This window comes from Biomphalaria glabrata, chromosome 15 (genome assembly GCF_947242115.1).
Source record: "Biomphalaria glabrata chromosome 15, xgBioGlab47.1, whole genome shotgun sequence".
Lineage (NCBI taxonomy): Eukaryota > Metazoa > Mollusca > Gastropoda > Planorbidae > Biomphalaria > Biomphalaria glabrata.
In genome coordinates, this window is record NC_074725.1 from 28,912,840 (window position 1) to 28,927,029 (window position 14,190).

General features: G+C 36.4%; 1 protein-coding gene across 4 annotated transcripts in view; it reads left to right on the forward strand.

Annotated features, from left to right (window-relative positions):
* The first annotated feature begins 9,773 nt into the window (after positions 1-9,773).
* Positions 9,774-14,190, forward strand: part of LOC106050768 (protein timeless-like) — a 59,973-nt gene continuing 55,556 nt past the window's right edge. The window contains exon 1 of one of the 4 annotated variants that reach the window (XM_056011850.1): positions 9,774-9,912. The gene's annotated coding sequence lies outside the window, so the exon portion shown is untranslated. Of the gene's footprint in view, positions 9,913-11,142; positions 11,288-11,343; positions 11,362-11,559; positions 11,761-14,190 lie in introns of those variants that run through there. The other 3 variants (XM_056011849.1, XM_056011851.1, XM_056011848.1) reach the window with 3 other exon arrangements.

Here is a 14,190-nt window from a genome sequence, read left to right on the forward strand (position 1 = left end):
TTTGCGTTAGATGCCTACAATGTAAAACAAATCTTTTTTTTTTAGCCTTCTTTAAGTCGTGTCTAACCGATGAATTTAAAAATTAAAAGCAAATTTCTATTAAAGAGCTTAACAAAACGAGCAATACAACACTCTTTCGAAATCCAGTGAATCCCCGTGTATAATAAGAGTTGAACATGTTGCTCATCAGTTGTTTCACAAAACTGTTGAAAGATGCGCTTTTTTTTCGGCATGGATTTGTATTTTATTTACAATTTTTATAATTAGATTCAAATAGGAATGAAAATATTGGAAAAAAAAATTAAAAAGATGTTGCCTGTGTATCACAAGTCACAATATGAATAGTGGATAGATCTGGATTTTCTTGTTTCTATATTACTTCTGAAGCCTTTTTAGCGTCCTACCACAGATGGTGACCCCTATGCAGGGCCGGTCCTACAGGTTGCAGGGCCCTATGCGAAACGGATTGCGCGGGGCCTAATTTGGGTTTTGATAAGGTAATAAGTGAAAATTAAGTTTTTGTATTAGAAAATAAATTCGTCTTTGCATTTTATTCATACTTTACTAAGTACAAAATCACTGTTAAATTAACTTTACTAGCCATCTACAGTAGATAGTAGTTTTCCAACAAAAAACTGGTAAACATCAGATCTGCCTTTTAGATTTACTATCGACTCGCAAAATATCGCTTTTTTTATATAAGATGTCGAGATAGATTTAGATCTATCTGTATGCTAGTGGCTATTGAAGTAAATAAGTATTAGAAGTTTTTGTTTTGGTTAAAATTCGGCTTATTATTCCATTTTTATTAAATGAAAGCTGACAATGCCTTTTTTTAATCGCGAGTAGGACTGGTAGGACACATCGAAATGACAATTTTGTCTGTTTTAAGATTTGCATCAGTTTTCAGAAGATTTTAATAATCTCAGGACATTTTCATGACATTTTCTTATATTTTATAATTTCAGGAGAATTCCAGGAACCCTTTAATAATAATTTAAAATGGTTTAATTTAATACTTTACATCTACAATTCGCATTGCGCGGGGCCTATGAAAGTGCGGGGCCCACTGCGGCCGCATAGGTGGCAGTGGCCTAAGACCAGCCCTGCCCCTATGTCGTAATAAGCTACATAGCTATATAATTCTGAAATAATATTTCATCACTAACCAAAAAATAAAGTATGCTGTGTCACAGATAAGTTTTTAACCATTGTTAATTTACTTTTCATCAATTTTCAAACATAATATTTTTTTTTTGGTGCAGATAACAATAAGCAAAGCACTTTTAGAATCTAAGAGGTCACTATAACATATTCTGCTTTGCCGTTTTTTTTTATTGTGTTTTTTTTTAAATTATTGTTTAAAAAGAAAATTTTTTAAATTGATTATGAATATTCTTAAATTACATTTCGGATAGTGCCACATGTTTGTGTAGCTGACTTGTTATGACCTCATTTGAAAATGTTGTCGTTAAAAGTAGAACAATGGAATACTTTTCATCAGGTGGCAATTCAATACAACTTTGGGAGAGTTTGGTGCTGGAATGCTATCGAGTTTTCCCCCTTGACCGACTTTGCCAGTGCATTTTTATTTTCATTGTTTCTTCTTCTTCTTCTTCTTCTTCTAGCCAGCTTTATTGCTGCTGAGCTGTGAGCTCTTTTGCAGACTGTGCCAAGGAAAAAAAGTGTGCTGTTTTCTTCAGTTGTTCAGCACTGCCGTACAGGGTGTTGGTTATGTTGGGCTGTAGTGGAAGAAGGGTCTGCCTAAGGTGGATTAGGGAGGGGCATTCAAAGAGGATATGGTTTACGGTTTCAAAGGGGTGGGCGCAATGTCTGCAAAGGGGTAGTTGTGTGGAGTTTATTTTGTTCAGGTGGTAATTTAATAGTGGTGTGTGTCCTGTTCTTAGTTGGAAGATTGTAGATTGTTCTTTGCTGGGGAGGAAGTTAATACTGTCCAGTTTGTTAGGCGTAGTCATTTCTCTGTACATGGCTCTGCCTGTGTTTCCTGATGCCCATTGGTTGAGCCACTCCTCTTTGTGATTGTTGACTAACATTGACCTTAGGGTGAGGTAGTTAACAGGTCTATCTGGTTGTTCCATAGATGTACCTGCCTTTGATAGCTTATCTGCCTTTTCATTTCCCATGATGCCAATGTGTCCAGGGATCCACTGTAGTGTAATATTGATATTTAATTTTGATATCATCTGGTGGATTTTCACAATGAGTGTTGTCAACTCTCTTGGGCTGTTTGAGGTGCTGCTGTTAAGTGCTTGCAGAGTAGATTGGGAGTCTGTAAAGACAACAATATCTGATGGTGGTTGCACTCCTTCATATAATTTGTTTTCCACTGTCTGAAGTGCTATGGTAATTGCCTCAATTTCGGCTTGGAAGTTTGAGCAGTAATCACCACAGGGTGCGCTTATCTCAAAGTGTTTATTTTTAGGGAAGACCAGGAAGGCACCAAGACCAGCATTGATGGTAGCTTTGAAAGCCGATCCGTCTGTATAAATATGGATAGCTGTTTTTGGATAGCTTTCGATTGTTTCAAGCGTGCCTACTTTGAGCTCCAGTGGATTTGATTCTTTTGTTAAGGTGTTATTTAGTAAATGTGTTTTGATGGTTGGTTGTTTGTAGTTTAGTCCGGGTGTAATGTTCGAAAACCTGGTAATTTTTTCTCTGTTGTTGGGTAGGTGGTGTTTTAGGGCTAGTTCGTCAGTAAGTTGGATCAGAGTCCTTTGCTTTTTTTGGTTGTTTTTCCTATTTCTCTGTGTTAGTAATTTATTTGGATGATCGTCCTCCAACCTTCTGTATCTCTCAATAGCTTCTAATGCTGCTCTGTTGCGCCTTAACTTAAGAGGTTCAATATTGGAGTCTATTTCACAGGCTGCTGTGGGAGTAGTTCTCATACCTCCACTAATTAACCGCAAGGCTTGGTTTTGGATTGTATCTAATGATGATTGATATGTTTTGTTGGCAGCTACTTGTATGGAGAGACAGTTATCCATTACAGATCTGACATATCCAGTGTATAACTGTCTTAAGGTTTTCTTTTCAGCTCCCCAGGATGTTCCTGCTAGGTGTTTTATTATGTTTAATCTTTGTGATGCCTTTTCTTTTAAATCTGCCATAAAGTGTTTTAGAGACAGTCTTTTCCACTTGCATTTCACTAAGTGAATAATAGTGGACCTTCCCCCCCTCTAGGTGCTTTTTGACAGAGGTCTGGATTGCACTACACCAGACGGAGGTCCTTGTCTCACTACATTCTAATACTAGACATAAACCCAACATGAAGTGTTTTTTTTTTCTAAATCTGGTGAATGTGATATCGTGAAGGGGCCTGGATTCAGGATGTGACGATTCCACAGAGCATACCCAGGGCACAGTCCACTTTAAGCTTTCTACTGCAGAAAAGTTCCATTTGGAGAGCTCTATGGATGGCGGAGAATGGACCATTGGCCAACCCCACCTTGTCCCATGGATATTCCGGTTACAGTCTTCAGACCTAGATGTTTCCTTTTGTGTCAGTATTGGAGAAAATTGCCAAGACCGAAAACTCCCTTAAAATGCGGGGACTATATATTTATATATTGTAAAAAAGCCTGAGGAAACACCCAGCCTACACTAAATGCCAAGGAATTTTCATTGTTTAAAAAAAGGTTAAATTATTCTCTTGAATGTTAGTTTTAGTGTTGTTGTTTTTTTTAACTAAAATCTACATATGAATATATTAACACTAGACATGTGTTACCCGCGACCCGCGGGTCTTTATTTGCGCATTACTTTCGATATAGTCACTGAGAGTATTTTGTAAACAATTAAACGAAATAATAATGTACTAAGTAAAGCGAATGTGTCAATGTAAAAATAGTGTGAATAAAGCTATGAAATCAGAATAGCTAATAGGCTTAAATCCATTTAAAAAAAAAAATTAAAACATTTGCTTGTAGGCCTACATATATTTGATTAAAATTTGAGATGAATAGACTAAATTTTGTATGTTCATGTGTATAAAGTATAAAGTAGATCTTGAGGTAGAAATAGATCTAAATCTACACTAATCTAGAGCTTTAAGAGACTATTGAGTTCATTCTGTGCTGCGCATGCGTGAACTTTTTTTCATGAATGAATATAGGCCTATCTCAACACGGCTACGCAGCTTTAGCGAACAGCGAACGAATGTATTAAAAATGCTTTAGAAAAACAAATTTGAATGTTAATTGATTAAAATATGAAATGAATGGACAATAATTAATATGTTTATGTGTTAAAGCATAAAACTATCTTTGCGAAAAGAAGTTTTATCATCTTAGAGTTCAATAAGAGTTTTAGACCTAGGCCTAGGAATAGACTCAGTAGAGAGATGTGTTAATGTGTAACCATTAGGTAATGTCTAATGAAATAATGTTCGCCAGGAAATCTGTAGTCACAGATATCAGGAACTAATTTATGTAAAAACAATTAAACGAAATAATTTTTAGTACGCGATTCATGAATGAATATAGATCTAGGCCTATCTCAACTCGGCTTCGCAGCTTTCGTAAACGAATGTAGCTTTAGATAACCAAATTTGAATGTTTATTTGATCAAAATATGAAATGAATGGACTTTAATTAATATGTTTATGTGTTAAAGTATAAAACTATCTGTGCGAAGAGAAGTTTTATCATCTTAGAGTTGAATTAGAGTTTTAGATCTAGGGATGGGATTATAAAGTAAACAATTAAACGAATTAATTTTTAGTACGCGATTCATTACGGTATTGTCTAATGAAAGAATGTTCGTCAGGAAATCTGTAATCACAGATATAAGGAACTAATTAATGTAAAAGATGCTTTTGAAACACAAAATTGAAGATTAATTTTATTATATAATGAAATCAATGGATCTTCTTTTGTATTTTCATGTGTCAAAGTAAAAAACTATCTGCGCAAAGTGTATTTCTTAAAATTAGATCTAGGTCTAAATCCTTTCTATCTTTTCTTATGTCAACATTGTAGACATGGCCTAGATCCATAAAATACTATAGCTGTAATAGAGTCGGACAACTTTATTTTTTTTGAGGGTCTTACATTTGTTTTAGGGCTACAATACATTCACTAAGGTCTAAGTTGGTACCCAAGGAACATTCCTGCCTAGTTTTATCAAGATTGGTCAAGCGGTTTTGATGTCTATAAGTAACATACATACATACATACATACATACATACATACTCCACACATTCTACTTTATAATATAGATGTGAAGATAAAAAAAAAAAAACTAAACCTAGTTTGTTTATCAAACCAAAAACGTTTACGTGCGCAAGAACTAAAGACAATAATTACTCCCGGGTCACAGCAACAGAGTAAGAATTTAAAATAGAGGATTCGAGATCCCGATCCCAATATCTAACGTTGTTTCTGTTCTTAAATTAGAAGCAAGCTAACTCTAATTTGTCTATATTTAGTTTGCCAGCGTTAATTTTGAAGAAATGTTTCATTTGTTTTGTTTCAGTAGGGCCTACACCCCTAGTTTCTTCTTTCGTCTCTACGTCCCCCTTTTATGCCCAGCGCCCTCCTACCGCCCTTTGACTCCCATTATCACGAAATCGCCCCCCCCCCCGTTGAAGACCACTGGTCTTGATCTATTTCAAATTTAATTACATGGCTGATCCAAGGTAATTAATACAACTACACTTAATACAACTATAAGATTTTTTTCTTCGAAGTAGCATTTTTAAATATATTTTCTTGTTTAATATATTAATACCACTGCTCACAAAAGAGATATAAAAAAAAAAGTATAATCTTTTTGTCATTGGCTAACATACATGACTAGATGCAAGACAAAAAAATCAAAATAAATCTAATAAAATACCCAGAAAGACACAAAGATAAAGGCACATCCCTCGTTCCATATGCTAGAACAAATCTGTACAAATGCTTTTTCTTCCCTAGCGCTATTAGAGCATTGAATGGGTTCGCCTGAGCTAGCCAGGAAAACCTATGACTTGGCAGAATATAAGTCATTGGTTAATATGCATGAATAGATGCATGACGCGTAGGACGTAATCATCATCTTTTTTCTGTATTATATAAGATAAGAAAAGGACACAATTCTCTTTTGAAGTAACGTCTGTATTTTTTAAGATAAGAAGATAAATGTTTTCAGATTTCAGTACTTGTTAAACAACCGGGCATTGATCAAACAAATAGTCCATTCCTTTAGACAGACCATATTCTAGCACTACACTTGTCGAATCTTTATTTGCAATTAAGTTTGTGTTTGTGAATGTTGAATTTGAATGTTTAATAATATTGCGGTTGCAGTTAACAATTATAAGCGAGGTAAAAACAGGACATTCTCTATAAAGGTTATATCAACTCACTCTGTCTCTGGGCGGAATCTTGTAAACGTTATTTTTCTCACTTCCTATTCTCATGGCAAGAGAAAAAAAAAGCAAAATATCTTCCACGTCCAATGCTTAAAACGGATTTTTAAAACAATGTGTCACAGATAAAATAAACAACGAGGGAATGCTGCGAAGAGCAGGGTGCCATGACATCCGCGCTGTTATCAGAAGTAGACGCCATGGTCATCTTCACAGAACGCTACAAAGTCGAGTTCTTCTTATCTTCTTATCTTATATAATACATACGTTACTTCAAAAAAGAAGATTATTACCTCCTACGTGTCATGCATTTAGTCATGCATATTAACCAATAAGCTGAATTCTACTAAGTCACTGGTTTTCCTGACTAGCTCAGGCAACCCATTCCATGCTCTAACCACTAGGGAAGTTGGAACATTTGTACAAATTTGTCCTAGCATATGGGACGAGGAATGTGCCTTTAGTGTCTTTCTGAGTATTTTATTTGATTTTGTTTTTGTAGTTGAAGATTATGGTTCAGTGTTCCAGTGATCTAACAAAAGGCAGGAAAGTCGCTAGTCGCCCTTTTTTAAGGTAGACTGATGTATGCAAGCGCGACAAGAAGCTCTTCAAAATCGACACTAACAGTTGGGAAAAAGAGGCACTGTATAGATCCAGATGGAGATCGATAATAAAGGAAGGGTCCCGGATTGCAGATGCCATACACAGCAGAAGTAGAAAGAAGGCTGAATGTGCAATAGCACTTGGTAATTACATATGACCGACCCGTGACCGAGTGACACAAGAAGTTGCAAAAGGAAAAGATTGTTTCTCGAGGCGTAAAATGCCACAGATTCTCGGATCAAGTTGAAACTTTCCAAAATTAGGCCTATTCAGTGTCGATTACAACACAAATTTAAAAAAAAAGTAAATCAATTAGTCGAAATTGTCAATTTTGTTTTGTACTAATCTATTGACTTTTTAAAAAAAATTTTAAAAATACCGTTTTTGTTAATAAGTATTTGTACAGCTCAGTGGCAACACGTTGTCCTTTCGTTATAGATCAGCGGTTCTCAACCTTTTAAGCTTGGCGACCCCTTTTTACTATCCCCCCACTCTGCCCCCCCCCCCATAACACACACAGCAATAAAAGAATACGCTAAATACAATCCATATTTTCGATGGTCTTATGCGACCCCTGACAAATCGTCAATCGACCCCTCAAGGGGTCGCGACCCACAGGTTGAGAACCCCTGTTATAGATGCTCGATATTCTTAGTTCAAATTCAGACCAGAGCAACTTTAAAAGAAATAGATTTTGTAAAGGCAGCACGAAACCTTCCCCAAGATACCCCCTTCCCCCCTCCCCTCCCATCCATCAACTGGTCCACAAAAGTGATTGGACCATAGCGCACTGAGTATTTTACAACCATGAAAGTTGTACTACACAAAAGCATTTCATAAAAAAAAAAAATATTCCAAATCGTACACATTTGTTATTGCTGTGGGTCGCGACCCCTTTGGGGATCGATTGACGATTTGCCAGGGGTCGCCAAAGACCATCGAAAAAATGAATTGTTTTTGTCTATTCTTCTATTGCTGTATGTGTGTGTGTGTGTGGGGGGGGGTGTCGCGGCAGAGTGTGGGATTGTAAAAAAGGGGTTGCCGAGCCTAAAAGGTTGAGAACCGCTGCTCTAGATCTATTAAACTACTGGCCCGAATAGCACAGTCCAAAGCAGCCCTCTCAAAACTTAAAATAATTTGGAAAGACAAAGGCTTAGCCCTCGGCACCAAAATCAGACTGATGCGCTCCCTGGTCATGGCCACGTTTTTATATGCTTGTGAGTCTTGGACGCTGACTGCAGAGCTAGAGAGGAGAATCCTAGCAATGGAATTGAGATGCTATAGAAGGATCCTAGACATCACATTCAAAGACCGCATCACAAGCGATTGGACCTCATGATGACTTGCTAACTATCGTAAAAAAAAAAAACCCAAGCTAAAAATCTATGGCCATATTACAAGATCTTCGGGCTTGCAAAGACCTTCCTTCAGGGAACAGTACCAGGAAAAAGAAGTAGAGGCAGACAGGAAAGCGATGGGAGGACAACATAAAAGAATGGAATGGAGAGGTTCTAAGGCAAAAGACAGAGGAATGGAGAAAGACAGCCGACGAATCCTGCATGGAGCCCCAACGGTCCAACAGACTAAGGAATAGGTAAAGGTAAAAAGGTACATTATTGATTCAAAATATTTGATGCCATTTCACTCAACTTCGCTTTTTTGTTGTTGTTGTTTTAAAGTACTTTTTAAATTTTATTTTTATTGAATAAATTTGGGTTGATGCCTTCCAGACGAAAGACACGACATCAAAAAGGACGAAACGCCCTCCTTTTGCCGAAAGTCTGTAGCCTAACCTTTAACCATATATAGCGTCGCTTTCATGATAGGCCTACCGCTATGGGGTCACTTTTAGTCAATACGTACTGGGTCGCCTACTGAAGTGAGCAGCCAATATCTTAGCCTATATTTTGCAACTCCCTTTTTAATTGACTCATACTAGGTCAAATTATTATTATTTTTTAAAATACTTGTCTCCCCTCTCTTAATTTTTATCGCAGATAAATAGGTGTATTATTATTATTATTATAATAGCTTTTATATAGCGCTACTTTCATGCTTATAGCATGCTCAGATCGCTTTTGGTCCAATCTCATTTGTGGACCAGTGGGGGGAGGGGGTATCTAGGAGTTGGTTTTCCGTGCTGCCTTTAGGCGCTCACATCAAGCCCCCTTCTAGGTAGCCAAGCCAAGCCAAGTTCAAGCGCACTTGGCCTCTCGACCACGCTTCCCACTATTTCCTCAATAAAACACGTAGGCAACTAAAATATGGACCTATTACTCTAGCGCTGTATGTCTCAAACTTTTTCCTAAACGGAACACTTCGCACATTCTGAGTATTTAGCGGAACACTTTGTTTATTTTTTTTTAGAGAGATTAATTCACGTTGTGGCCTACTAGTTAATTATTCCAGTAGTTCTTAAAACACATATTTAGGCCTCGCGAAACACTGAGATTCCGCGGATCACAGTTTGGGAAACACTGATCTAGCGTTCTTCTATAATGGCCAACCGAAGTAGGCCTATATCACTATTTTCTCAATACGCTACAGAAATTAAGTCAAGTTAAGCCCTGTAAAGAACAACAAAATCAATAAACTAGGTCTAGTGTCAGTTGTGGTCTATGATGCACAGACATTTTCTCCCAACGTGTCACCAGAAACAAGCACCCCCCCCCCTCCGTACTAATAGCAGAAGGGCCTCTAGGGAGCTTCCATTCTTTTTTCCCTTTCTTGTCTTTCGTCTTGCGAGCATCAGGGTAACTCACCTGCTGGTTCCAGTGGGCAGGGCTCTAGCTCGTATGCGCCGCGAATCCCTGTAATTACGGAGGGAAATTATTAAATTTTCTTGTTGTTAGACTGCTTTAAGACTTGTCATACTCAGCCGTTATAGGTCTACCCATTTTTTTAAAGCTTCAATTTGAAATGAAGGGAATAATTTCAGGTATGGTCATTTTTGTTTTTAAGGCCTATAGAATTTATGTTTAACAACTAGATTTAAATCTATATTTGTTCAACCGAGGAAAAAAAGTGTTTATGCTTAGTTGATGAGCTATTCGTGTGATTATTTATGATAGTATTAGTTTCATACTTATAAGACCTCTATACGGAATGTCTGTAATTTATAAGACAATGAGATTTTTGTTCTAAATATTCCCCTTATGTTACTATAGACATTATCGATTTTGAACAAAAAATTACAGACTACTTTTCAACTGATTTATGGGAATAATTATGCTCACTTATGTCAAGGGATGGATTACTGCTTGATCGTATGATGTTTATTTGCTAAGCACTTCAGATAGTTGATAAGACGTGCTGTTCGAATCCTGTATAAGCTTTGAGTCCTAATAATAGCCTCCAGAGGAAATTGGTGATGGGAGGCTATTATTTCTCTAACTGAAATTAAATCTTCAATTAATTTTTAATGTTAGGCAAATGATTTTGAAATTAGCTCCAGTTATATGAAGAACTATAGGCCCTGCGAGCGTTACTGTTTTTTTTTTTATAGTAGGCCTACTTTTAATATTGGTCTATAGATCTAGGACTAAAAAAAAACAACAACAAAGAAAACACCTCTTATTTCTATTTATTTTCTCCCTAAAACTTAATACATTTTAAATAAAATTATTACACGGAAAGTAGCCTATAAATGTAGGATGGCTGCCTGGTCGTGCGGTTTGTACGTTGGACTGTCATTCAGATTTATCGATGGTCCCAGGTTCAAACCCTGCCCGCTCCCATTCCCCGTCGTCCTGCGGGAGGTTTGGACTAGGAAGTAATTATCTTCAACTCTGAAGGGACATCCGAAACATATAAAACATTTTACAAACAAACAATGTAAAAATAAATTTGCTTTTTTTTTCTCAACATGTCAACGATCTTGTGTCGAATCAATACGCCTAATTCTATTTATTTGTTTATACAAATATAATGTTTCTTTTTTCCCCCTCGCTATAAATAGATCTATACGCGTTTTTCATAATCTCATCTCATGAAATGTTAAAAAAAAAACATCGTTTTCATTCAACATAGCCTACTGATATATAGGACTAGATCTACTCATAAAGATTTGCACGACATCTAAATTTAGATATGGGTATTTCGTAAGATTATCTATTTCGTTTCTAACCCAGTAACAAACAAGGGAGGGGGATAGGTTCACTCGAGTTGAGAACCGCTGACATAAAGCACAAACAATTATTAATTTTAAAATGCACACGATGAAACAAGCATTATGCAACACAACACGTGTAGTTCACTGCTAGCGTGAACGTGACCTAGAGATCACGTGTCAACATTGTTAGGAGTAACGATCGGTAGGTTAACCTAGATCTATTTTCTCAACAGGCAGAATTAGATCTATTTGGTAAACGATGAAATGTTCACCAGAGTAAATATTCATTTACCTAAAGCAAAAATTAAAAAAAAACGTTAGAAGATCTAGCTTAACTAAAGTGTTTGGTAGTCTTGTGTTGTTTTTTCTTTACAGTGTCTGCCTAATCTAGGTCAACTATATATCTAGGTCTACATACATCTAGTCAGGCCCTAACCTTGAATTCTGTGATTGGATGATTACATTAGGCCTATTTGTTTACATCCGGGTATCTCCCAAGTTGTCTGCTACACTACAGCACTGATCTTGAAGATCAAGATTACATTCTTACTTATATCTAGTAAATCTATAGTTGGCTAGATGAAAATCTACTCTTGTCGACTTGACGTCAAAATATTCATTTATTTTCAATATTGGATCGTCTAGTTCTACGTTCTTGTGCCAGGGTTACTAATGGTAGATAGATTAGAACTAGATAGACATACTAAGTGTAACTAAGTGATAGTTCTATTATAAATAGTTAGTTACCTCAATACCTGGACTTAGTAAGTTAGTCTTCTAGTCTAGTTAAAATAAGAATAAGTTAAATAAGACTAGACATGTCATTAGTGATGACTAGTAGCGGCAGTGCCTAGGGCCTGAATTTAGGAAATTTAGGCACCGGATATTTAGGCACCGCGTATTTACGGATATTTAGGCACCGGATATTTAGGCACCCGGATATTTAGGCACCTGGAAATTTAGGCACCCGGATAATTAGGCACCCGGAAATTTAGGCACCGGATAATTAGGCACTTTTTGACAAGGCGGAAAATTAGGCACCGGATAATTAGGCACTCTTTAATTAGCGACCTTAATTTTGAAAGTAGTTTTAAAATGTTAACGTATATGTTATCCTTAGGCTATGGGCTATCGGTGACGTTGTCAAAAAAATAGCAACCATAACGATTCTAACTAAAGAAAAGCTGACAAAATGGGGAAAATGACAATCATGAGAATGTGTGGAAAAAAATGACTCCTGAGTCATTATATAATATAGACATCACAGCATTCAGGGGAGGGGAGGTAGAGATGATTCTCCGCTCATTGCTTCCGTCCATCACCAACCCCTAAGATTGACTGGTGAGTTTTTTTAAATTGATGATTATGCAAATTGTGTAAATATTTAGTTACTAATGTAAATACTTAGGATTAAAAAGTATTATAAAATATTTTTACTATGTCGGGGAGTGTTGGTGATAAATATAATCGCAATCGCCCTCTGCTTGTGGAAAAAGGAGGGGTCATACTCTTAAAATGGGATGGGCGGAGCGGAGGGGGGGGGGGCGCACACACTCTCACTTAAATGAGAGGATTTCTCGCAGGTAGATGTAAACTTAGTCGTAAAAGTTACGTAGTGAATCTGAAGGCTACACACTGGACTAAAGGGTATGGAAACACAAAGGTGTTCAAATGGAAGTCTGGGGATTATATTTTAGAGGCCTTCCAAAAACTTTGGTAGACACATTTCTGTTCAAACCATCATAATAATAAGAACAGTAATAAAAATAATAATATATATAAGGGAAATGAAGATAGTTAAATTTGATTGGCAGTTTTGAAAGTTAGGGAAACGAGTGTTTTTTTGTTTTTTGTTTTTTTAATATGTGTGTGTGTGTTTAATAATGAGTGTATGAAACCTTTTTTGTCGTTTTTTTTTTTTCATTCTGAATGTATAAGGTAGGCCTACTGAACACAAAAGGAATGGAGGAATCATACCTTCTCGAAAATTGTAGTAAATATATTTGGTTTATGATAGAGAAGGCGGGGTTAAATTGGAACATCAACAATCTTCTATAAGCAGAATAAGTATTAATAAGAGACCAATATTAAAAAAAAATGATATTTAAATTTTTAACTCATCTGTCTTCTCCATAAACTTTTTTTTAAATTTTCAAAACATTATATTTTATCGTAATTTCTAGCCGTTTTGCGATTTCCATTGCTATTTATATAAATATTATATTACATAAATCTACATATTAATTCAATAAAAGTTAATGACCACATTTGAAGGACGTAACACACCTATACACTCCCACAATAGATCTTCCTAAAGGGGTTACCCATTAACAATAGAAAAGAAGGAGTGTTGATAATAGATATTAATGCTATTATAAAATATATATACTGCTTTAGTTTATCAACATATTTAATTCCTATAAGTAACTCGCGCAAATCCACCCTGCTCATTTCCATTCCCACTATAAGAAGACAATTTTCTCCAGACTTCCATTTTAGCAGTTATGTTCAATGCTGTACCCTTCCCTGTACTCCAGTGTGTAGCCTTGAGACTCATTGCGTCATTTTCACGACCTAGTTCAACATCTACCCGCCACAAATCCTCTCCTTTAGTGGGAGTGCGTAGAGGGGGAAGGGCTAAGGTCTGGAAGCAATGAGAAGAGAATCAACTCTACCTCCCCTTCCCTGAATCCTGTGAGGTCTATATTTTATAATGACTATTAATCCGCAGTCATTTTTTCCACACATTGTCACGATTGTCATTTTTTTCCTCGTTTTGTCAGTTTTTCTTTTATATCATGAAAATTCAGTTAGAATCGTTAAAGTTGCTATTTTTTTTATAACGTCACCAATAGCCCATAGCTTAAGGATAACATATACGTTAACATTTTAAAACTACTTTCAAAATTAAGGTCGCTAATTAAAGAGTGCCTAATTATCCGGTGCCTAATTTTCCGCCTTGTCAAAAAGTGCCTAATTATCCGGTGCCTAAATATCCGGTGCCTAAATTTCCGGGTGCCTAAATATCCGGTGCCTAATTATCCGGTGCCTAAATTTCCAGATACCCTAGGGCCTAGTGGGACTAGTCAATGTTAAGTATAAATA